At 43.9% G+C, this 25,624-nt stretch overlaps 1 protein-coding gene across 9 annotated transcripts in view; it reads right to left on the bottom strand.

Moving 5' to 3' along the window:
- Positions 1-4,795, bottom strand: part of ZMYM2 (zinc finger MYM-type containing 2) — a 189,113-nt gene extending 184,318 nt beyond the window's left edge. For 5 of the 9 annotated variants that reach the window (XM_084649446.1, XM_084649445.1, XM_084649452.1 and 2 more), the window contains exons 1-2: positions 4,648-4,795; positions 3,666-3,722 (exon numbers count right to left, since the gene is read on the bottom strand). The gene's annotated coding sequence lies outside the window, so the exon portion shown is untranslated. The other 4 variants (XM_084649447.1, XM_084649450.1, XM_084649449.1 and 1 more) reach the window with 4 other exon arrangements.
- Positions 4,796-25,624: the final 20,829 nt, after the last annotated feature.

The raw sequence follows: 25,624 nt of genomic DNA, 5'->3' as shown, positions 1-25,624 counted from the left end.
GCCATATCAGATAAGAACAGCAATCCACATAAACCATTATCCTGTCCATGACCAGTACCAAATGCTTCAGAGGAAGATGCAAGAAACCTTGTAGTGGACAATTATGAAATAACTGTCTATAAGAAGTCTCTTAAGACCAGCACTAACTGACAAGAGTTAAGTCCTCAAGCATTAAGTTTTTATCCCTTCTTTAAAAAAAATTTAATCCTATCATGTAACTGTGGATGTTCTCATACATATATATATAATCCTATAAAGCTCTTGGACTCAATGATATCTAGTGGCACTGAGTTTCACAGATTAATGAAGTTTTATTTTTTAACTGATCACTTCCAGAAACTGGAAGAGGTCTTAGACTGCAAAAAATCACTATTTAAGTACATGCAAGTTGAGTGTAATCAATGTATCAAGGTACCAAGTGAAAAGGGGCATAACAGTTAACTATACACCATAGGTGTCTTTATATTTCTAGTCCATTTCTTAACTTCTTTCAGGTGAAAGATTTCTCCTAATAGTATTAGGACTCAAGTGACGAGGAAATAAGCTTTGGTCCTGCACGAAGAGCATAAAGGACAAGAAACCAACAACACAGAAGGACATAGTAATTTCCACTTTCAGCAACACTTGTGACTAGCAGGCACCCTACAAGCAGTAAGGAACGAAGTTCAAAAAGAACTTACTAGCTTTCTTATGGATGGGAGACTAAGTCACAGGCTCCAGGAAGGCAACATAACTAAGGCCATGTCTACACTTACAAGCGTACAGAGGCACAGCGATATAGCTGTGCTGCTGTAAAAGCACTCATGTAGTCGCATTATGTAGTCGCATATAATAAAACCAGCTCAATGAGCAGCAGTAACTATGTCGGCAGGAGAGTATCTCCAAACGACAGAGCGCTGTGCACGTGAGCGTTTATGCCGGCAAAACTTATTGTAGCTTAGGGTGGTGTTTTTTCACACTCCTGAGCAACAAAAGTTTTGCTGTTACAAGTGCTAGTGTAGACATAACCTAAATCACTGAGGCAAAAATTTGGCTTTAATAATAAAACAAGTTGCAGTGAACTACTTTTGACAGGAAAAAAAACTGAACTCTACTAGCCAAGAAGACTCTAAACACACACAGTTATAAGGTCTACATTAAATAAGTTTTTATCCAGCTTCCTGGAGAAGACAAGTTCTCTCCCCAGCAGGTTTGATCCAACTAGGCTGCCTGTAACACAACCCTTCATCATGCCAGGGTACTTTAGACAGAATTCATTGCCATTTGAGGAAAACAGGCCTTTTGGAAGAAAATCTAACATAAAAGGCCTGCTCTTCACAAGCGTCGAAAATTTTGTAGCATTTTTCATTAGTAGCAGTACTGGCTCTAATGTCCTTGATCAAATTTCCCATTCCCCCTATTATCCAGTGTGTCTATTTGGTTGCCATCCACCATAAAAGATGTAAGCTAGATTTCAGTAGTTCTCTGTACAATACATAAAGTTTTTGGGATGAAGGATACCACAGCAATGTAAAAATAATAGTGCTGGACAAGGCACAACAAATAGCCAAGACCGAGTCAACAAAATCTACTAAAAGAGTTGGAAAATAAATCAACTGGAACCTTGATTCCACATGCATTCACGTATGTTTTGCACAAGCTCAATTCATAGAAGATACAGAATTTCAAATGCACTTTGTTTTTATATACTTGTCAAAACAATCCCTCCCAACATTTTATTCCAAAGAAAGAGCAACAGTAGAATGGAACAAAAAATTTAGGGTCAATGAAGAATTAAGATTAACTTAGTTTATTAATATGGTGAAATAGAGGCTTTGTAAAAAGGGATTTGCTCCACACATCTGCCTTTAGAACACCATGATGGTTCAAGATGTTTGGTTCTTATCTATACTTTTATACAGAAAGAGTGCTGTTTAAAGCTATTCTTGTCTTCTAGCAGGTGACCATGCAAGACTGTCATGAAAATGTACTCATCCAGGCACAATAATACACTTGCCTTCCCTTTGCCATTGTGATAGTGGTAGTGATGATTATAATGATAAATAAACCTAATTATATTTACTCACACATCCAAAAAAAAAAAAAAAAAAGTTACTTGCCCTGAGCAAGAAGGCTAGTAGAATTTTACAATGCTGACATAAGCTATGTTACTCAGAACTTAGCTATTACAGCAACATGTACTACAGACAAAGTCTACAATAGTTATTACACTGGAATATATAATGAATCAGAACGGAGGCTGGAAGGTAGCCTTATGCCAGAGGCAAAACAGAAACATAAAAATTAAAAATAAGGTACTGCACCAAAACAGATATTAGAACAAGCTCTTTAATAGTTAGAGGCTGTGTGAGTGCTAATGGTCAGTGTTACTGCTCATTTTAGAATTTCAGAATAAATACAAACATGAATGCCAGAGAATTAGAGCTGTGGATTTATGTAGGGAGTCACCTAGTCTCTGTATCTCTGTACATAATAAAAAGTACAAAGTAAAGTTACTGCCCAATGCTGCTGGAAAAGAACTTCCTTTTTTACTTTCTTTGACTATCCTATGTAATATTTATATATCAAACAAGATGATTAAATGTTTAGGAATATTTTCAGATTTGGAATCCTTCTACACAAAACCGAGTTTACTGCCCAAAGTATGTCCTGACTTCTTGTTTTGTTCTGCCTCCAGCACGTTTGTTAAGGAGATGTTTCAGTCAATCAATAGATCGTTGCAGCGGCCTCCAGTGGCGAAACCCTGCAGCACCGACAGCATCCAGTCCCGTGAGCTCTCAAAATACATTGTGTCTATAGATACTAATATTACTTTCGCCTTCACTGCGCTACTTTGTAATTTTGGGATTCGTGATTCCACAGAGCGCAGAAAAGAATATTACTAAAAAGGTGCAAACCTGCGACAAGTTACAGAACCTATGTGAATAGGGATCAATAGTCGGTCTCTCCTTAGGTGACCTAACACCTAACAGAAAACACAATCTGCTTCGAAAATCCCATACCGATGACACACTGAAACGGATCAGTGACAAGGTGTGGGTTTCTCAGGTGACCTCAGGGGTTTTGGGGAAAGAGTAAGGCAGATGGTTGCTTAACACAGGAACATTGCCGTGACACGTGAAACCCCAATGGCACCCGACAGAATCACCCAAGCAAACCCGCAGGCAGCAAGAACTGATCCAACTACACAAAGGCCAAACACTGGAATAGGCTCTGCGAATTACTGGATTATTTTAGATCTCTGCCTTCTCCCGTACTCCTACAGGCAGGTTACAGGAAAGATATAAAAATTAAAGATGGCTAAATGTGTCACGTTGTGTATTTTAATGTACAATCTAAAACTCTAGAGGGCAGCCGAAATATGCCCTCCCCCTCCCCAGCTGAGTAACATGAGCAGCAGCAGCAGGAGCCCGTCGTCTGCTTGCTGGAGTTGGTATTGCAGGAGCGATGCCTGCAGCAGCAGCGCCCACCCCGAGGAGGAGCCGCCTCACAGCCATTACAGGCGCTTCGCCCCAGGGCAGCAGCTGCTGCACCCAGGCATCTCCCCCACCCTATCCCAGACGCTCCTCTTCTTACCCCGATCCCCACACCACAACGGAGAAGGGGGTTGACCCCCCAAAGGCAGGGCTACTTGAGGCAGTAATAGATACATAAATAGCACTCACAATGGAGCTCCTCTCCTTTCTGGTCTCTGCCAAGGCTGCACCAAACTGGGCTGGAGCCTAGGGGAAAGGCATGGGGGTTAACATGAGGCCGGGGGGGGAGGGTCGGCAGAGTCCCCTTTGCCTGGGCAGGTATTACCTGCATTGCCCGCCACTTCCCTCCCCCCACTTCTACACATGGCCTTCCCAGTGGGTTATGGGGTATTACCCCAAAGAGACATCCTGCTCCCCGCTGAAGAAAGGATTGCACGGATCTGCCCCGGGGCCTTTCCTGGGAAGGTGCAAGTAAGAGGCAGCCCAGCAGCAGAGAAAGGGGGATTATTACCTGCTAACTTGCCCGAACAGCCCCTCAGCGGAGTCCCCGGCCGCGGGGGGCACAGAGCCCTCAGCAGCCACCCCTCTGGGCTGGAATAACGCCCTTGCGCCCCGCACGCTCCCTCAGCAGTTGCCCCGGGTCTCGGGTTTGCCCCCCTGCAGTCGGCCGGCAGCACTGCCGCCTCCTGTCCGCCATTAGAGACACCCAGCCAAACAATACGGGAGGGGAGCAGCGGCGGCGGCAGCAGGATCCGCGGAGCGCAGCGCCGGGCAAGGGAGGGAGACACCCGCGGGCGGGAGGGGGCGAAGAAGCGGGGCATAACAACAGCGGAGGACCCGGAGGAGGAGGGAGCGAGTTAAAATAGGAGGCGCTAAAACTGAAACACCCCTCCCCCCAAATGCCCCTGCGCCCCCGGTTCTGTCCCAGACCCCCTCCGATTTACCCCGTTCGCCCCCACCAGAGCGAGACAGTCAGTGGGGCTGCCCTGGTCCTACCCGCTCCTCTCCGTGGCGAGAGGCGGCAGCAGCAGCGACGCCACAGTGGGGCACTTAGCCCGGGTGGCTGTGAGGCACGGCAGCTCCCCTCCCATCCCCGCCCTAGGGGCAGCTCTGAGCCTCCAGCTGCCCCCCGTCCGCCCCTAGGGTGCGGCACTCCCCGTCCCCACCTTACCCAGCTCCCCACCGCTCACAGGCACGGGTCTCCCCCTCCCCCCGGTCACACGCACTCCGTGCTACTCCTCCGCCGCCTCAACTCTAACTCGGTCCAGTCCCGGGCTAAGCGCAGCTGCTAGCGAGGGGAAGGAGGAGCAGGGCCAACCGAGCTTGGGGAAGAACGGCCTTCCTAATCCGCGCATTGGCTCCCACAAAGGGAGAGCTTTAGCGGTAGGCAAGCCGATTGGAAGGACCGTCCGTCCATCAGAAAATCCTGCGGCAGGTTGGGTCTAAAAGCTGCCAATCTTTCTTCTAACCACGCCCACCGTTCTTCCCACTTTAATCCATCAGGTTAGAGAAACCCGAATTTCATTGCCCACCAGCAGCAGCAGTTCTAATACCCGAGTATTGGGGCTGGGAGGCGACGGGGGCTCCGCTCCGGTTCCCAGTGCTGCTGTTTGACAGTAACTTGCAGAAGTTTGGGTACAAGGCTGGCCACACTCATCCAGACAACTGCTGGGGTGGGGAGAGTATTACCTATCCCATCCTTGTGCTGAGTCCCCATGGGCAACTGCCCCAGTCGTGGGCACGGGGTAATTACCCCAGGGTCGCCGAGGGCAAGGCGGGCACAGCTCGTCCACAGCTTCTTATAGGTTGGGCCCCGCCCCCGGCAGGGCTGTAAACCTGGGCTGGAGCCATTTCCATGAAGGACAGAGTGTGGCTAATGGAAACCCTCCCCCACAGAAGAGCGAGAGAGCGCACAGTCCCCTCTCCCGGGGCAGAGACTTTCCACACCCATGTCTCGTCGCCTCCTCCACAAAGGACTCCCACCCACGCTGGGGGAGGGAGCCATGTCAGCAGCCGCCATGGCTCCTGGAGGAGCTGCTGCTGGTGGTGGTGGTGGTGGTAGTGGTGGTAACGTCCTCCATTTTGTCGGAAGCTGCTGCGGGGAACTTGGGACCAATTCAAACCAAGCTGAGGCTCAGAAAGGGGCCAGTTTGAAGCGCCTCTGCCTTGCAGTGACACACGCAGGGCGCCCCAGGCAATGCCCTGGGGGTGGTCCACGGGGCTCAGAGCGGCAAAGGCGGCAAGACTCCGAGAGCCAGGCTCTCCTCGCTCCCTCTGCCAAAATGGAGGCTGCGCACTTCCTTTGCGCGGCTGCTTCCCCCTCTCTAGCCATGGGACTCACGCCCGCTTCTTCGAGGACCTGGAGATCTCAGCCTCGCCCACTGCTAGTTAATCCAGCTCTTCCTCCTGAACGGCTCCCCCCTGCCCAGAAAGGAAGCAAATACCAGCCCTCTCCACCCTGCATCAATTCATGTCAACCACGCTGTGCAAAACGCCCCCGGAGAGAGCCTCATGCCTGTGTAAGGCGCACGGGTCAGTCGAGCTGCTTGCTCCACTTCCATCCCACCTCGGCAACCCTCTCACAGTGCAACCACAAATGCCAGGGGGTCGGGGCGGGTAATGTGCGGAGGAGCAGTGCCTCTGAGAAGGAGCTGAAGGGCTGGGCTCTTCTCCTGCGTGCCCTTGGTGTGTTAGGCTAATAATTTTCCTGCGGGGGATAGACTAGAAATATTAAAGCTTCTTTTGTCTCACTACAACTAATTCCTTCCTAACAGCCCCACCCTGAGACTCAGACTGAAGTCAACAGCCCAAGCCAAACACTTTTGTGACACCATTAATACATGGTGGTGGTAGGAAAGGATGATTAGTGCACTTCACCCTAGCTGTGGATGCCCTGGAAAGACGAGAACACCTGTTGCTATGGGGGAACATATATGTGTCCCATGGTAAACGGCACCTACGATACAATGTCATACTTGCCATTTTTGTGTCTGGCGCAAGAAAGAAATGAAGTGATAAAGGAAAAGGTCTAACTCAATGACTATGAAAGGATGACATTTTAAATTATGTTAATCACCATCCACAGTGAGGGATTCTTTTGAGTTAATTTTGTAAATAGTTTGAACCAAAACAGAAGAATGTTCAGCTAATTAAATACATAAAAACCAGAGAAATTTTTAAGATTAAACAAAAAATAAAATAAAATGATATAGTCTACCATTTCTACATTTGGTTTTTTTGTTTTGTTGTCTTTGTTTGTTTTATGGGATCTCTGTATCTGAGAATCAAACAAATTTAACTTATCCTCAATGGTCCACATATTTTGGCCACCCTTCTAGTTGCAGAGGAATAAACATGGCTCTGGTCTCTGTTCATTAAAACATCCTTACTCTGGAACTGTGCTTAAGTACATGCTTAATTTTAAGTATGTGTTTAAGTCCTGTTGAAGTCAATGGAACTTAAATGTGATTTTAAGTGCTTTTTTTGAATAGGGATGGACTTCAGCATGTGCTTGGGTGCTTTTCTGAATCAGGATTTGTAGATGGAATCCGTAATTCTATTTAATCAGTCAAAAGAGTAACCACTGAGCACTCTGCCACTACAAAGTCCCAGCAAGAGACCTGAACTAGCAATGGCATATAGGTCCCTCACACATTAGTACAGATCATTATCAGGACACCAGAATGTAAAGTTTATGTTTAAATTTGAACATTTGTACTTGCAATTTTAGAAATGTATGTATTTTCTACTGGAGTTTTGCTAATCGTAATTCCACTAAAGGATCACAAATCCTAGCTTTGAATTCACTGTTTCATTACTCAAACTTGGAAAAAAGTTATGGCATATACCAATTATCTTTTAATTATTTTTTCAACTGACAGCAGTGAAAAGTGAGGGTCTGGCATAGACACTTATACTTTCCACTTCAAGCATTGTTTTATTGAATTTTATCTGTCTTGTCATCCACAGATCCATGGTGAGGCTGACCTTATTTAAAAATACCATTAAAATTAATCAATTCCATCTTATGGTTTGAAAGCACTTGCTCTAGCTCAAAAATAAATAAATAAAGTATAATATATCTCTTCATAAACACCATAGGTGTGAAACTGATGTATTTATACTCTCCATGCTACAGCTCTCATGGACAGGTCTGATGTCAGCAGCATCACTACAAAAGTTCTAATTTACTGACGAAGTAGATAAATTCACCAAAGCTGAACCAATAGTATAAGTAATGACTTACGTGAAGAGTGATATCCTTCTATGTCTCATGAAGTAAAAGTGTGGCAACTAAGTCGATTGTATTTTCACTGAGAAGGCAAAATCAAATATTTGACATATTTTAAAAAGGATTTAGACTTTCACAGGAATCCTGACGTGTTTATCAAGCCAGCTTCAAATCAGGTGTAATAAATTGTGGGATTGGAATGTATGTACTTTAAATCTTCCTCCTACTCCCGCCAACATTCCCAAGTGTTCACACATTCGAACGAATGGTTAGACTCTTGTTCCAGAATTAGAAAGTGAATATTCCATTTATTCAAGGACTCCCTCTTCACTATCACTATCAGGATTTACAACACTGTAACTGAGGACAGAATCTGGCCCAGACCCTCTGGAATTATGACTGTTTTCAAGGAAGAAGAGGCAATATTTGGATAAAATAAGTGTTTACCACTATTTGGCATATGTGAACACTTGGAAAGTGGGAGGGAACAGGAAGCTTTAAACTACATAGACTTCAATCCTACAATTGATTTGAAGGCTGCCTTGGAAAAGTATCTGTCTGGAACCCTAATAAAGCATATACCTTTTAAAATGTAAGTGCAATTACTATGACCAGTGTGAGTGAAAATAGAATCTGGCCTCTTGTACAATTTGTAACAAAAATAATTAATTTCTGTGTGCTAATTCATTGTTTTTCCTCTTCTCCTGTCTATCTCCCTCACAGTCCCTCTGTTTTCAGTCTCACTATCCCTGCTTCCATTCTTCTCTCCTTCCTCTCCTTATTTCCTGTACTCATGTACCTTTCTCCTTCCTCAGTTTCTTTTTCCCTTCCTTATTTTATCCCACTTTCTTGCTCCAATTTACTCAACTCCTTTTGCCATTCCTCAGCCCAACCCCATCCTATACTAAGTACATTCATACATGCATACATAAAAACAAAGAAAGAAAGAAGAAACAGATGTTTATAAATTCCTTCGGACTGGAACAGTCTTTGTGTGTGTGTGTGTGTTCATACAGTGCCTAGCACAGTGGGGTACAGGTCTATGATTTGGGTCCCTAGGTGCCCTGGGTAATCATTCGAAGGGGCAGCAGCATCTACCGCTGAGCATATCCATGGTTGCTGATAGTGGAACGGCCTTTAGCTATGAAGGCTAGCTGCAATATAACCAGGGAGACATGTCAAATAGGAAATTGCAGACAATCCGACACAGTACTGACAATACCACAAAAGCCCAAAGACTGTACTGGACATGGCAAATGTAAGCTGCAATTAAATAAGCCTACAGCCAATCCTAATCATAGTGGCATGCAATTGCCTTACCAGAAGGGATTCTGGAAAGGCTAATGATCCCCAAGGGGTCAATGATATTTGTTCATAGAAGATATTTGTGAAACTATCTGCTAGTACCAACTGACATGGAAAGTTATACAGTATAATTAAACCTGCAAAGAAGCCTTGCAATCTGACTAGCTTCCTTGTTCCCAGGCAAGACAGTGTAAAATGGAGTACCGGGTGCACTGATGTGGTGACCAGGCATCCTGTATAAAATTGACTACTGGAAAATTGGAAAAATAATAGAGCTAAATAACCAGAACTATGGATGAGATGATGAGAAGGATGAATTTAAAAATAGCACCATTATTTGAGATCCTATTGGGATCCAGGACAATTACTTGAGATCCTAGATAGGAGAATAACATATTTTTGTGAACACATTGATCATCAATCACAGAGTGACTTGATTCCAGCACTCAGACTGTCAGGCAAGATCACAGGCAAATCAGGAAGAGGAAGAAAGCCAGCTACATTTGAAAAATCGCCAGATGGGCTGGTATCCAAAGAGGAGTGGAAGATTTACAATGCTGTGCCTGTCGTGACAGCAGAAGATGGAAGGGGGTGGTTGACAACCTCCATACTGGAGACATCATTCGAAGAAGAAGAAAAAGATGTTACTGCAATTAATGATAATAATAAATGATAAACTATAAACCGGGTGGCTGCAAACCGCAGCCACTGGGAGCTGCAGGCGGCCGTGCCTGTGGACTGTCAATGTAAACACTGTCTCGTGGCCCGCTACCAGATTACCCTGACGGGCCGTGTGCGGCCCATGGGCCGCAGGTTGCCCACCACTGCCTTATAATAATTTAAACTCTACCTTTTATAGTTAATAAACTTTTTTTATTATTATTAAACCCAGATTGTGCAATCCATATCTGGTGCGTGGGCATCAAACTGTGTATATCTCTCTTCACATTGAGGGAGAGGGCAAATTTACATGAGCTTGCGCTGTTCAGATCTTTCTATACAACGCAAGACAATATACCTTTGGGTTTGCACTCCAAGGAAGGTGAGTACCTGAGTGCTGGGGCAAGTCCCTTAAGCTGAGTCTTCCCAGAGCTGATCTCGGTGTTTGTGTCTTTCTGCAGCTGGGTGTGGCCCTGCCTGTGAGTGTGCTAGAGGAGGCTTAAGAGCCTGGCTCAACAAGACAGGACAAAGGGGGCCCAGGCTGGCGGAACAGGCGGGCTCATTGGTATCCTTGTAACATACATATAACTATTCATAGATTCATAGATATTTAGGTCAGAAGGGACCATTATGATCATCTAGTCTGACCTCCTGCACAATGCAGGCCACAGAATTTCACCCACCACTCCTAAAAAAGACCTCACACCTATATCTGTGCTATTGAAGTCCTCAAATTGTAGTCTGAAGACCTCAAGGAGCAGAGAATCCTCCAGCAAGTGACCCGTGCCCCATGCTACAGAGGAAGGCGAAAAACCTCCAGGGCCTTCCAATCTGCCCTGGAGGAAAATTCCTTCCCGACCCCAAATATGGCGATCAGCTAAACCCTGAGCATATGGGCAAGATTCATCAGCCAGATACTACAAAAAATTCTTTCCCGGGTAACTTGGATCTTACCCCATCTAAAAACCCATCACAGGCCATTGGGCCTATTTACCATGAATATTTAATTACCAAAACCATGTTATCCCATCATACCATCTCCTCCATAAACTTATCGAGTTTAATCTTAAAGCAAGATAGATCTTTTGCCCCCACTACTTCCCTCGGAAGGCTATTCCAAAACTTCACTCCTCTGATGGTTAGAAACCTTCGTCTAATTTCTAATCTACATCAAGTGGCATCTTCAAGTGGGCCAACCCATCATATACACAATTAACAATATGGGCCCATCACAGCTTAATCACTTTGTTTGTGTGCTGTAATCATTTCCTTTACCCTTCTCTGTTTTATTGAGCTGCATTGGGCATTTCGGCTGTTTTTGAGACTTGAGCTCTTCATGACAGGCATCTTATGTTTTGTATGTGTTTACACAGTACCTAAAGCAGTGGGCCCCCAATCCTGTTTGGGGTCTCTGGGCACTAACACAATCATGAAAAAAATTGAAATTTCTTTCAACAATACGTTACCTGTATTTTTCATTATGAGTTTTAAGTATTAGATTTGTATCAGTAAATGTTAATAAACATCAATTTCACCATACATACATAAACTGATGAAAAAATATTTCCATTGATAGTAACAGAAATTTACAGATAGACAAAGTAAGAAAAATGCTCCTTGGAACCATATTAGAGTTTGATTTAAGACTATTTACTTTGTATATTTTGACATTTGACATTGACAATTTGTGTTTTAATGGTTACAAGCCTTTAACTTTTTGAATCTCAGCTTCTACTGTCATTAAATAATTATTGTCTAACTCCCCACATTGTCTGACCCCACAATAACTTCCTGCAACTGTGAAAATTTAACTAAATACCAACTGGGGAAAATGCTTAAAAATTAACATCAATATTATCTGTCAAACATAGTAAAAAATGAATTATGCTAAGCCTAGTTTTAAGCTACATATATATTTCATGATATTTATAAACATATTAATATGTATCCAAATATATATTACGTTCAAGTGTTTTCATTGCATGTGTCTTATTTAACCAAAAATGATCTCTCAAAAGGTTGTATAATGTGACATTACACACTCTAAAGAAGGTTACTATACATTACATGGTATAATATGCATTTAAATAACCTTTGCACTACATCCCATATCTCAATTTTGGAAAAGTGTGTGTTAGAAACTGTAGTTCCAAACATATACACCTTTCTCAAAGAAGGCAACTATACATATTCTGATATTGTCTAGGCTAATATTGCAACACCTATCCAATATTCTTAAATCATTTCTTTTCAGTTATGCAATAGTCAAAATTACATTTACTTGTGAAATAGAATCAAAATGCAAACTTTACCATTTTTGTTTTGTTACATTTTCCTTTCTTCTTTTCTTTGTTGTTTGTTTGACAAGTCTTGTAGTCCTCACTGAAAATGGAAGAAATTACAAGCAGAAATAGCACTAATAAAGAGATACTACCATAAAGTGGTAATAATAAAATGCAAACTGGAGTATACTTTCTCTGTGTCTCAACGACTGAAATCCTGGTCAACTCTTACCTTGGCTATTGCAACCTCCTCTTCTCTGGTCTCCCTACTTCTGCCTTCTCTCTCACTGAGGCTAAAGTTATCTTCCTATCCTGTCACTCTAATCCTATTCCCTTTACCTTCCTTGTATCCCCCTATCTATGGTTTACTGTCCTATTCTCCTTCAGGTTCAAGCTCCTCTGCCTAAATTTCAATGCTCTGCATAGCTGCCTACATTTCATCTAATTCTCTCCTCTTTCCCCCTTTGTTCTGACCAATTCCCTTTCCTTAGGGCTCCCCAGGGTCAGTCTGAGTTTTATGCAGTAGTACACTGTACCAGCATTTTTCATTTGGCCTCATCAGTTGCTGCAGAAGTTATGCTTTAATTTTTAAAAAAATGAAGTTTCTGAACCTTATGATTGCAACAGATCAAAATATAAAACAAATGCAGGGGTAACTGATTGAGTTTTCAGACAGACAGAAAGAATGAGTCCGGGTCTCGTTACACAAATGTAAATCATAAGTAACTAAATTTAAGTCAGTGGAGTCATACCAATGTAAAATTGATGTAAATGAGAAAAGATTCAGGGTCAATAGAGCTAAAACAGGTGTGAAATGCTCTTATTCAGCTCAACAGCATGGTGACTCTGAAGTCTCTTAATAAAAAATTAATTGCTAACATTAACTATTTAATTGTTGGTTAGTTTAGCAGAAACTTCTAGGGCTGTGTGGAGATTCTGGCATTGAGAAAGGTGCTTGTATACAGTAACCACTTTTTTCCCCACTCCAACCGCCATGTACTCCGTTTGACTCCTTTTCCCACTATCTTCTTCATGTCTTTTTTCATGCAGTTCCCTAGCCTTGGAACAGCCTCCTTCTTCCTGTGTACGAAGTGAGCTTCTTGTTCTTTTTAAAATCCCACTTCTTCCTAAGTTTTCCTTGATGATTCTCTAAAATGCTATTTGCTTTCACTCTTGTTTCTTTCTATATTAGGTTGTAAGATTCAAAGAGTAAAGACTGTATCTTCTTATGTGTCTCTCAGTTCAGTGCTGCAAGGAAAGGGAGGCAGTGACAACAGTATGGTGATATTATTCAACATTTCTTTTCCTTAAACCTTGATTGCACTTTGTTTTGACTTTCACAGTGCCTGTTGTACACAATTACCAAGAGGCCTGAGTGATTTAAAAGGGCCCAAGGGCCCCCAGCCACCACCACTGCTGTCATGGGCCGCAGGGCTCCTAGGTGCGGGCAACCACTCTGGGCCCCATGCTTTGGGGGGGCTCTGCGGGCCGGTGCAATTGGCCAATGATGTCAGTCCCAGAAGTGACGGATTCATCACTTCTGCCCCCTGCCCCCCCAGGGACATCCCTGGCTCTGGCCCTGGGGCCTGGAACTGCTGTCAGCAGGCCTTGTAGGTGCTGACTCAGTGGGTGCTCCAGGGCTGGAGCAACCATGGAAAAAATTAGTGGAGGCTTAGTACCCACTGGCAGCTAGCTCCCCCGCTTCTCCCCAGCGCCTGCCACCCACTGGTGGCTCTGCCAATCAATTCCTTCCCCCTCCCTCCCAGGGCCTCCTGCCCGCCACAATCAGCTGTTCCGTGGCATGCAGGAGGTGCTGGGGGGAGGGGGAGCAGTGGACAGTGTGCACTCAGGGGAGGGGGTGGAACTGGGCAGGAAGAGGCAGGGGGGGCTTGGGAGAATGGGTGGGGGCAGGGGGTTGAGTATTCCCGGGACCTGGAGGAACCCGGCACCTGTGCCAGATAGCAAATGTGAAAAATCGGGACAGGAGTGGAGGGTAATAGTTGTCTATATAAGACAAAACCCTGAATACTGGAACATCTGGTCACCCTGTGTACACAGAGCTTGAATGAAAGCCAAGTTGGCTGAGGCTCAGTCTGGAGAAGACAAGGGCTGGATAATGGAGAAAACATTAGTAGGAGATGATAGAAGATAGTATCTTTAATTGAAGGGCTAATACTGCCTGCTTTTTATTAATCAGGTTCACAATAGAGCCTGTAGAGTTCTTAGAGAGTTCTTTTGGTTGGTCCTGGAATGCCAATTATCAACAATAGTTAAAGCTTGTTGGGGAGAAAAATCACACAAAAAATGAAAATTTGAAGTTGTTTTCATTTTGAAGGGCTTGAAACAGAACTGTTTTTCAAAATTCTTTGTGAGATTTTTAAATAGAAAGTTTTATCACCTTTTAATCAAAAATATGATAACTGTTATATATAGTTAACAATGTTTCCTTTATTGAAAACTAGGTTTTGTGTCCAGAAAGCTAGAATTTGTTCAGCTTTCTAATCACCCATCTTGATTATTGTAACCGCCTCCTCACTGGCCTCCCCAACACCTCACTTGCCCCACACATAACATATCTGATAAGATCAACTTCCGTGCTCATTGCTCTGACCATTCCTCTTTTGAATACTCCCCGGCACCCTCTTTATCACTAAATCAAGTTCAAGCTTCTTGTCTTTATCTTCAAGGCCTCTCAATAATTTGCCACTCCCTCTTTACCTGCTGATGTATTTTATTGCTCCATCTCTCCATAGCCTTTTCTATTCCACTAAAAATGACATCATCCACACCTCGCCCACAAACATTTTCACATTTTATTCCACACTACCCTTACTCATGGTATCTTCTTCCTGAACTGATCGGTCCAGTTATTACTGTCTCTTCCTCCTTCCGATCCCTTCTCAAAATCCACTTCTGCCATAATGCCTACAAGAAATCAGCTAATGTATAAAGGGGATGGGGCAAAGCTTCCCTCCTTCCCAGCCAGCATAGATAGGTGTTTGGGGTTTTTAGACCTAAACGCACCTGGTAAGAATTAAGACAGTGTTCAGGTGACTGGGTGGATGACTCAAAAGGAGCTCCAAGTCCAGTCAGGGAAAGCTGCTGAAGCCACCTCCTGGAGGAAAGAAGTTAACCAGCCCAAAAAGGAGGACTTAAATCCTGTGTAACCCCTAAACTTGAGGAGCAAGTTACGGGCCAGGAGGCCAGGATTTAAAGACATAGTCCCAAGAAGGAGGATTTAAATCGTTACCTTAAATTACCTTAAATCTGAGGGGTAAGCAGAAAGGGGACTGAATGCTGTTGAATAAACTAACCCCAGGACAGGGGAAATATTGTGTCAAAGACCTTAGCTGTGACTTGATTGCTCTGGGGGAACTCAAAAGGAAACTGAGGCAAGGTGCCTGTAGGGCCATTGCAAGCCACAAGGGGGATGACTTGGGACAGCATTTGTCTACAATGATGCTAATTAATTTTAAAAATCCCACTTAACCATTTCAAAAATTCAGCTGCGCACAACTGGCCTGAGTGTACATATAGGCCTTACTGCATACTTTGAAGGACATGAAACTTAGAGTCTGTTGGATCAGTGGAGGAAAATAAATTCCAGAGACAAGTTCCTCTACCATTAGACATAAAGGTATAAATGTAGAGGCTAAGTCTGTTAGCAAGAGCATTTAAGCCAACCTTTATTGCTAGGAAAGAGCACGAAGAGAGAAGCTGCCATTATGCTAGCCAGGTAGGCTTGAAATTCAACACCATGAATTGCATCTGGAAACCAGCTGAAAATAGTGTAGTCTACAAAGCATATGCATATTATTTTATTATCCTGCTGTACATAGAGACACCAAGCAGAGATATTTGCACAGGGCTAGGAACTATACAAACATAGTGCCCTAAAGTGCTTACAATCTAAAAAGATGAGCAATATATGATGAAGCACGGAGGATAATGCAACAATCATATGTACAACTATCATATATTTTAGGTGGTGTTAGTGACAAAAAAGTACAAAAATTCATACAGCTCTTTCATTAAGAAGTTCTAGCACTTCATGGTTTGGAGACAGGAGTTTACATTTGGCAGATAGCTTGTCCTAGTTTTTGGGATATGCCTCTTCCTGTCCCTGTGAAAATTCACTCACATTTGGCAAATGTATAAGTCTCTGAAAAATTTCAGTTTGCATATGTTCAGTAGAGACTAGTTAGAGTTTGAGCAGCTAAAATCTCCAAAGATTCAGTCTCTACTGAGCAGGCCAGGCTGCAATTGCTCCTCCAGGCAACTAGGGCTGCTACGATGCCAGGCACAGGACCTGAGAGCAGGGAGACAGTCTCTCTTGTGCTCTCAGTGCTACCCCTTCTGGTGTCCAGGCTGTAAGGAGGAAGAAGCCTGGCTGGAATGCAGAGGAGTGAAGAGACAGACCTTGGGGCAAAGGAGTGGCAATGGGGGAGACTGGTACAAGGTGTGGGTATGACATTCCATACCTTGGGGGAGCTCCCTGTAACCCACATGTTCCACATTTATATATAATTGTGATATTGAATATAAAGCAGGCCATGTGAGGTATCAGGGGAAAGGTTATGATCTGTTGAAAGTCATTTTTCTATCTATATATATATATATATATATATATATATATATATATATATATATATATATCATTAATGCATATGAGGTTATGAGAATGTGTTCTATAGTTGTCACTTAAAATATGCTGTTGGTTTGGGAAGCGCCCAGCTATTAGCTTTCCAGAAACAATGACAAGGGTGGAAACTAACACCCAGATGACTGCTGAACAGAAATCGCCAGCCATTGTCCAGCAAGGGAGCTACAATGCAATGACTCACCTGCATAAGGCTACAGCAGGGGAATTGCTCAACCTTGCCTGGGGACTTAGCAACGCCCACAAGACATGCCTGGACTTGTGTTCTCCAAGCACATGGACTAAGGGTATAAAACAGAACACAGTGGCCACATGCTTGGTCTTTCTCCTGCCCCCACCTATGCTGCAAGGAACAAAGACACTCAGAAGAAGACTGAAGACTCCAACAGTGGAGACTGGCCCAGGTTTAAGGGACAAACCTGTATATTAAGGAGTGTAATATCCAGTGGGGTGAGAAAAACTGCTTAATCTAGATGTTGTTCAGTCTAATAGGGTTGAGAGTTTAGACTGCATGCTTATATTTTCTTTTCTTTTGGTAACTAACTCTGACTTTTTTGCCTATCACTTATAATCACTTAAAATCGATCTTTTGTAGTCAATAAATTTGTTTAAATGTTTATCTTTACCAGTGAGTTTGCCTGAAGCTTTTGGTAACGGTGCTTGCTCAGGTTTGCAAAAGCTGTTGTATATCTGCTTTCCATTGACGAAGTGGTGAACCAATTAATAAATTTGCACTGCTAGCCTTGAGCAGTGCAAGATGGTATATTCCTAAAGTACAAGGCTGGGAGCTGGGGAGATTTGGCTGATGTCTTACTCTGTGTGATTCATGAGTGGCTCTGGGAGCCTTCATGCAATCTAGCGGGGTGTGGGGCTCAACATGCTGTTGTGCTGAGTGATCACAGCACCTGGAGGGGTTTGCTGCTTGTCACTCACAAAGTGTTGTGAGAGATGGCCCAGGCTGGAGAGTTAAGGGGGTACAGTGGTCCCACAGTCCCAGGCTGCACCCCGGGGATCCCATCACAGTGGGGGACTGGAACTGGGACAAGGAGTCAAGAGATAGGGGACTGGGATGTAGAGCCCAGGGTCTGCTAGTATGAGACTAGGCTATGGAGCTGAGGGAGGAAGGGGAAGGGGGAGACTCAGACTGGGACAAGGACAAGCTGGGGGGTGGGGGCAGAAGGGATTGGGCTGGACAGCACAGAAGAAGAAGGGTTTGTAATCACTAAAGCACACTCCTCTCAGAATCTGGAATAGGAATCAGGACTTCTGAGGTTGAGCAATCCTCTTCTAGCAGCAGATAGCTGTAAAATCCACTGGCAAAATGTATACCTCTAATGGCTAGTCCACACAGAGGATGACAACTTACTGTTGCTCATAGTTACTTTATTTTCAAGTGGCAGAGGTCTCTTCTGTGGATCTTAACATAACTCCTTACATATTATCCATACATACATGATGATCAGTGTGACACAAGCTTTCAATAGAGATCTTACATGACACCCTTTGACAAACTATTATGTAAAGACCAGACCTGGAACCCTATGTGCCTCTGTGCCCTCTGCCAGTCAGCACCAAGAAGTCACAGGGTCACTGGGTTTAGATGTACATCTGATAGAGAATCCATTGGTACAGTTATAGAGTATAATCAATGTCTCCTTGTTGTCTGCCTTTAAGTTAGATAATGAATAAAACTGATCAGTTAAACTATTGTTTATTATTCTGCATATCATTGGTAGAGGCCTGCTGATATGGTTTTAAATAACACCAAGAACTTAGGAAGACAGAGAGGAAAACCTTGTATGGCATTTCAATTATGTGTCTTTCATTCTCATTTTATGCCAACAAACCAAAGCAAAGGGCCTGATTCTCTTAACATTTACACGGGCGCAAATCTGGAGTGACTCCATTTAAGTAAGTAAAGTTACGTTGATGTAAAACTAAAGTATGTAAGAGGAGAATCAGATTCAAAGACTTTGTGTGAAATTATGGATGCCAGAGAGTCTCATACAAAATTTGCTATAGTCCTATATCCAGGTTTTCACTACTGGGAAAACCATCATCAAAATTATAATAAATACAATACAAGTACTCCTAAATTTAATATACACACATTTCATTATAAGGAGGAGCAGGGAGTCAAAGAGGAAATGGGCCTCCATAGCTTAAATTAAGAGACAAAAAGGGCATTTCCATACTTTTAGTTATGGAATTTTTTTGTTTTAACTGGAATAGTTCTTTGTATACAGAAAAATAACTTTAAAGTTTTTTTTTTTAATTTGTTAATTTCCTCGTGGGTTTTGTTTGTTTTTTAAGTATGAGCCAATGAAGAGTTCAGGAGCTCCACAGGGTTCCCAGGCCCAGCTCTCCCTATTCCCTGCAGTGTGGATCATAAGAGCTTTGCAGAATCTGCCTACAGTGTAAAGGAACTGAGGAATAATATCCCTTTAAATAGTTTGGGAAACCTCTACTGGGCCACCCAATCTTCCATTGTAGAAGCCACCCAGAACCCTGCCAGAGCAGCAGTTTACAGTTTTACTGTATGTTACCTTCACCATAATTACACTCAGGGGAGTGAGGATTTCCTCCTCTATATATTGTTAGAAGCACTGAGGTTTTCTGCAACATCACCTTCTTAAGTGTTCTCTGATAATTCTGGAGAGAAATTACCGAAACAGAAGATCCTGTGTCAAACTTCATTGTAAGTCATACTCCTTCTATTTGTAAAGGAAGTGAAATAACACTCCATTTACTGTCTTCTAAACTGTTGTAGAGATGCTACAACATTCTCAGAGGATTCCATATTATCTGCAATCTGATCAATTTGAAACTCTCTGGAATTGCCCTTGTGAGATGGTGTTTGTATTTTTTCCACTGACCTGCTCATCTTCTGTGTATACCCAATTTCTTGCAGTTTCTACATGGTTTGTCTTTACACCAACAACCTTTAGCATTGTGAGACTGTGTCCCACAATGAAAACACACAATCTTTGAATGTTCTCCATATTGTGTTTTCTGTTTGATGCACAGTTTATTTGTTGCATAGATTACATGCTGTTGTTGCAACTCTCTGCCAATTTTAGTAGTAATCTCCATTGAAAGAGCAATTTCTAATGCACATTTTAGGGTCAAATCAGATCCCGCCCCAAGAAGCAGCAATCTGAGAAGAAAAGAGCAGTATAGATAAGTCCTCCAAGCTTGCCTAGACAGGATGCTCTGGAGCAGCCATTTTGGAAGCTAGAGAGACCTGGTCCTCCATGGGCTGGAGGGGCTAGTAACAGCCAATCAGGGACCTTCTGACCCAGATAAAAGGAGCTGCTTGGACTTAGCAGTTTAGTTCTTGGTTGGGACCTGAGAAGAGAAGAAGGGTGTTTGTCTCTGGTATGGTACCAGAGAAGACCCTGAGGATTCTGGCCCTGAAGTAGGGCTGGAGACAAAAGGGGCCTAGTAAGAAGAGACCTAGGGAAATAGAAGTGATAGACTGGAGCAAGCAGTGTGTGGCTGCTGTGTATGGGGTCCCTGATTGGACCTTGGAGTAGTGGATAGGCTCAGTTTCCCCTACTGGCCACAGGCAAAGTGATGTAAACTCCAAGAAGGGGACAAGTCTTTTTAGGAGCCTGAACAAAATGTTGAATTTAAGGGCTTGGAGCTGGGGTTGAAGACCCTAAAGAAGGGGAATAAACTGCTTATTTGTTGGACTCTGATACCCCAGAAGGGGTTGATTTAGATTTTGTGACTCTGCCAGAGGGCCAAGCCACTGAAGCCCCACCAAGCTCTGTCTGCAGGGGGTGAGAAAAGGACTGCAATACTACACCCATCTGGTAGGATGTGGTTAAGAAGTGAGTGCCTACTTTACAGTAATGTTAAATAGATGTCAATATTGGAAAGTAGGGTGATGGTTTGTTTTGTCTTGTTTTTTCTAAGTGTCCTGTAACTCTAAACCACTTTGACCAATTTTTTTTTTCAATCACTTCAGAAAATTCTCCTTTTTCTTTCAGAGAACTTTTTAATTTTTAGGCCAAACTCAATTGCTAGCCAGAGTCATAAAGGGTCTAAATATAGGGCTTATTATGAAACCCAGCTAGAACCTTAACTATGACATGACTACAGTCCCTTCATAATAAGGATACAGGTTCCATAGTTAATATTGAGCTGAGTTACACACTTAACTAGAACAAGAATGATTTTGGGTTAGTGAAATGATTAGGAGCCAGGAAATCCATCATAGCTTAAAGTGAGGTGGCACTTAAGGGTTAATATTGCTCCCCTTTACTAAAATGAGGTAAGGGAATGAAATTCTGGACAGGCTCTGCTGTGCAACCCACAATTTTATCAATTATAACTGACAAATTGTAGGATTTGCCCTTTTATATCTAATACACCTTAAAGAGGAAAGAAATCCTCTTTGTGGAGGGACAGATTGTGGTCAGCCCCAGTAAAAGTGCACAAGTGGCTTTGAGCCTCCTGAAATGGAGATGAGCACAACTGCAGCCCTTGTTTGCACCTAAGCACAATTAGTGGCACAAGCCTGCTAAGAGTGGTAGAGAGAGGCAGGCCCATGGATGCCCTGCCTTTCCACAGTGGTCAGCAGAATTGCTAACTGTAGAAGGAATTGCATGCATTTTTCAGGGTGGGGCACCAGCTGCATTCCCACAGCTTGCATTTGGGAAGGGTCACTTTTGCACTAGGTCTTCCATTTTTGACACCATGAACCCTCTTAGTTTACTCCAGAAGATTTTGGCATACCAAGATGCATATTATTTCTTCATTGATTCTTCACTCATTTTGGGTCTCTCTCTCTCTCCAATGTTTCAGAGTAGCAGCCGCGTTAGTCTGTATTTGCAAAAAGAAAAGGAGCACTAGTGGCACCTTAGAGACTAACCATCCGATGAAGTGAGCTGTAGCTCACAAAAGCTTATGCTCAAATAAATTGGTTAGTCTCTAAGGTGCCACAAGTCCTCCTTTTCTCTCTGTAATGTGTAAGTTGCTACCCTCTCACTTTAACTACTCAAAGAATAAGTTTGCCTGTTCTGCCTCTTATCCACACTATTAAACAGAATGCCTTTGATTGCCTTATTGCTTTCCTTTGTATTATATGTGGCTTTTCTATGACTGCGATCAGCTGTCCTTTTTATAGCTAATCCTGTTTGCGCCGAGAAGCTCTCCTGGTTCCATGCTGTGGGAAGTAAGGGATGGATATTTGAATTCTAGATCTATCTTAGAGTGGCTTGTCATCCACAGATCCTGAACAACTCAGCAACTTTTGTCATATTCTTAATGTAGTGAGCATAAAACACACAAAGAAAGCTTTATAACAGGGGTTCTCAAACCAGGGGTTTGGACCCATTAGGGGGTCGCAAGGTAATTACATGGGGGGGGGTCATGAGCTGTCAGCCTCCACCCCAAACCCTGCTTTGCATCCAGCATTTATAATAAATATATAGTGTTAATTTATAAGTGTGGGGGGGGGTCACACTCAGAGGCTTGCTTTGTGAAAGGGGTCATCAGTACAAAAGTTTGAGAACTACTGCTTTATAACCATACACAGTGCTTCTCCCAGGCAGCTCTTCTCTGAGTTAAATAAGCACATTAGCTGGTTGTTCTGCAGTTTGTACTCACAAATTTGTGCTTTTTTTTTTTTCCAAATAAAGTATCACTCATTTTGCATAGCACAGTATTCTGAGTTCACGTTGCAAGATGGTCAGACTGCAGGCTTTACATATAGCAAGCAGGGTAAGTTTGAAATAAAAACTGGCATTTTTGAGCCTACTCCTGCCTCCTGTTCTCTTACTGAAATGAAGTAAAAGAGACAAGGTGGGTGAGGTAGTATCTTTTATTGGACCAACTTCTGTTGGTGAGAGAGAGAAGCTTTTACGCCACACACCGCTCTTCTGCAGCTCTGGGAAAGGAACTCCCAACGTCAAAGCAAAATGAAATGTGGAACAGTGTTAGCATAAGTAGCTAGCACATATGGTCAGGGACCATCACCTCTGAAGTCCTAGGAGAAAAAGAAGGGGTTAGGGGGTTACAGACTGCTGTAATAAGACATAAATCCGTGACTCTGCTCAGTCCATGACTTTGGTGTCTAGCAGAGTAATGAATTTAAGCTCCCAGATGCATCTCTTGAAAGTGTTGTGCCGGTTTCCTTTGAGGAGGATGATTGATAGGGTCAGGTATAGAGCAAAAAGAAATCTTTCCTGAACACCTACTTCTGGCCTTCAAACAACCCTTCCAAGCTCATCAGAAATAAGCTCCCCACAGACCAGGAAACACCAACTCAAAGCGGCACCAGACCCTGCCAGAACAACAGATACAAAACCTGCAGACATATCTTCACTGCTACAATGATCAACAACCCCCCCAACCCAGTTTTCAAAATCTGTGGATCCACTCCACCTGGAATGGTCCCTTACAATATGTGCTAACTACTTATGCTAAACAATCCCTTCCACCTTGCATTTTGCTAGGAGTTCCTTTCCCATACCTGAAGAAGAGCTGTGTGTGCCTCAGAAGTTTGTCTCTCTCACCAACAGAAGTTCATCCAATAAAAATTACCTTATGCACCTGTCTTTCTAATATCTTGAGACTGACATGGCTACATCTACATTGCATGAAACGCAGTAACACCATTTGTCTTCAGTAATATTGAAGCCCCGTGTAAGAGGGTGGAAACCAGTTTACAACATCTTATGTAGAAAGAATACAGACTAACAGAGCTGCTACTCTGAAACCTAACATCTTATGTGTTATTACTACTAGCAGAAAGGCCATGCTGTTCAGGTGTAATTAATAGTCACCTGTGCAAAAAAGCTGAAAATGGCTGAGAACTGGATAGTAATAGACAGCGAATCCCAGTGATGATTGAACCTGATGATATTCTAAACAAAAAGAGCTCTGTCACTGTTTCCATAACTTCACACTGACTCATCAGATCTTCTCGGCTTCAGACTGATGTTTGAGGTTAGTGTGTGTGCTGATTGTTTTGGGAGAGTAGTGTAGGTAGCCAATATGGGCTGTGTGTGGAATGAGGGGCTGTGTGTGTTTGGTGTTGTTGTGGATGATGGTTGTATTGATTTGTGGCTAGAGGATGTAACAAGGATAGTTGCCTCCTCAGCAGCTCCTCAGAGCAAGAGGTCACTTTACAGCACTCTCTGTTTCCCCCTCTTCAGGCCCCCTTAAGAACTGCACAGTCCCAGGTATTTCTAACAAAATTACCCCTTCTGGCTGGGGTCTAGTTTATGTAGTCTGGCACCCAGTCTCCAGTGGCTCTCTGGGCTCCAAACCCTTCCTTCTTTACTAAGGGAATCCCAGAACACTCCTTCTGAGGCTCATGTTCTTCTTCTCCCTGATCCCTGTGGTTCACCCTTCACCCGTTCCACTCAGGCTGGCAACAAAGCCTGTCATGAACAGAAGTCAATGGTGTCTCTCCCCTGGTAGTTCAAAACAAACACAGCCTTTCTTTACACTCATTTTAAACCCCTTCATCCCAAGGTATCTGTCATCCCTCCTCTGATTCAACTACCCCTCCCACGCTTTACCTGGCTGAAGCTCAGTCTTCTGGCTCTGGCTTCCAAAGTGCCCTGGCTTCCAGCTCTTCCTTGCAGGAGGCTTCCTCTTCCTATTTGTAAGTGAGGGAATGGTCCCGCTATTGTGGGGAACTTTCCTAGCTTATACGCTACCCCGGTGGAATTGGCTAGCGAAAGGATCTGAGTCCTTGATCCCACTCACTTTACCCAGAGGCCTGCCTGACCTTGAGGAGGACTCCTCTTCCATTCTTTTGTGTGGCAGAGTCCCTGTAACCCCAACAAGGTTGGGCCTAGGATTCCTGGGGAGCTCAACCCCCAATCTTGTCATGGTCACTTAAGACAGGGGCAAGGGCGTCTTCACTCCAGGGTGCTCCCTCCTCTCTGGATGGTTCCCTGTCCACTGATCTTTGCATATAGTTCAAGCAAATACAATTTATTAAATAGCAATCAATTTAAAAAATAAGGAAAAAATGTGAAAGGTTCAAGGAAAACAACCCCGCTCTGTGGCATGGGGATATCACAACCAGCCGTCTCTGGAATGTAAGGGAAGTTCACCTTCCGTTCCTCACCTGTGACAGGCCTCCTTCCCAGGCTCTGGCTGTGCTGTAGGGATGCCACAGGTCTGGTGGCTCTGGTGGTGGCCACACACCTTCAGGCTCTAGGTGGCAGGATCCTTCTGCCCAGCGTTGGCCCCCCTGTCAGGGTTATGATCCCCGCCCCCACGTCTGGCCTGCAGGCATTTCCATGTACTGGGCTCTCTGTCCAGGGTTCCCCTTTGCTCTCCCCAGCTGCTCAGCGCACCTGGCTCCAGACGGCTCCAGCCCCAGCCCCAGCCCCAGCCCCAGCACTGCTTTTGGTCTGCTTTCAGCACAGCTCTCGGGGCTGCTCCTTTGGCTTTGGCTACCATGGCTCTACTCCCAGCACAGATCTGCTCCCTGGGCTGCTCCTCTGTCCCCTCTGACTCTGGCTGGCACAGCTCTACTCCCCAGCTCAGCTCGGGCTCCAGCTCAGCCCTGCTCTGGCCCAGGCAACTCCAGTTCTCAAGGAGGATGGCCCGGCCTCCTGACTCCCTCATTAGCCTGTCTGCCCTTTAAATCACATTAAGAAAAGGAGGACTTGTGGCACCTTAGAGACTAACCAATTTATTTGAGCATGAGCTTTCGTGAGCTACAGCTCACTTCATCGGATGCATTCTGTGGAAAGTGTAGAAGAAGCATGCTTTGTATGTATAAAAAGATCTAAAAAAAAATCTATAAAAAGCTGTAGCTCACGAAAGCTCATGCTCAAATAAACTGGTTAGTCTCTAAGGTGCCACAAGTCCTCCTTTTCTTTTTGCGAATACAGACTAACACGGCTGTTACTCTGAAACCTTTAAATCACATTGACTTGGAGCGTTGGCCTCTTCCCATTGCTCCTGGGGACTGTCAGTCTCAGGGTCCTGATTTCCCATCAACCCTTCACCTTTCTTTTGGTACTGGGAGATGGCC

Source organism: Lepidochelys olivacea (genome assembly GCF_965140295.1).
Source record: "Lepidochelys olivacea isolate rLepOli2 genome assembly, chromosome: 1".
In the NCBI taxonomy this organism is placed as follows: domain Eukaryota; kingdom Metazoa; phylum Chordata; order Testudines; family Cheloniidae; genus Lepidochelys; species Lepidochelys olivacea.
Note: the sequence above shows the minus strand (reverse complement) of the source record. Positions and strands in the feature narration are given on the sequence as shown.